Source organism: Penaeus monodon, chromosome 27 (genome assembly GCF_015228065.2).
Source record: "Penaeus monodon isolate SGIC_2016 chromosome 27, NSTDA_Pmon_1, whole genome shotgun sequence".
Taxonomy (NCBI): domain Eukaryota; kingdom Metazoa; phylum Arthropoda; class Malacostraca; order Decapoda; family Penaeidae; genus Penaeus; species Penaeus monodon.
In genome coordinates, this window is record NC_051412.1 from 26017421 (window position 1) to 26017757 (window position 337).

The following is a 337-nucleotide window of genomic DNA, read 5'->3' on the forward strand; positions in this document are numbered from 1 at the left end:
CCATGTATGCATATGGGCGTACATACCTCACCCATCCCCTTTGCAAGACCCGAGCCCCATGCCTCCCAGGACCCGCGTGAGTCCAGCCGCCTGCCGTGACGGAACCGGAAGTCGACAGCCTCGGCGCGGGGGCGGCAGCCGTAGAAATGAAATCCGGCAAGACGCGGATGACGCTGCTTGAACGCAAGGTCAGTAAACGCGAACGGTACCTTGAGCTGTTGCGAACGATGACAGTCATACCTTCTGAAATGTGATCATTAATTTTGCGCTTGTATTTTCTATTAAATTTTTTTTTATTGTAAGTCTTGTTATTTTCAGTGTTGTGTTTTTTTTTACC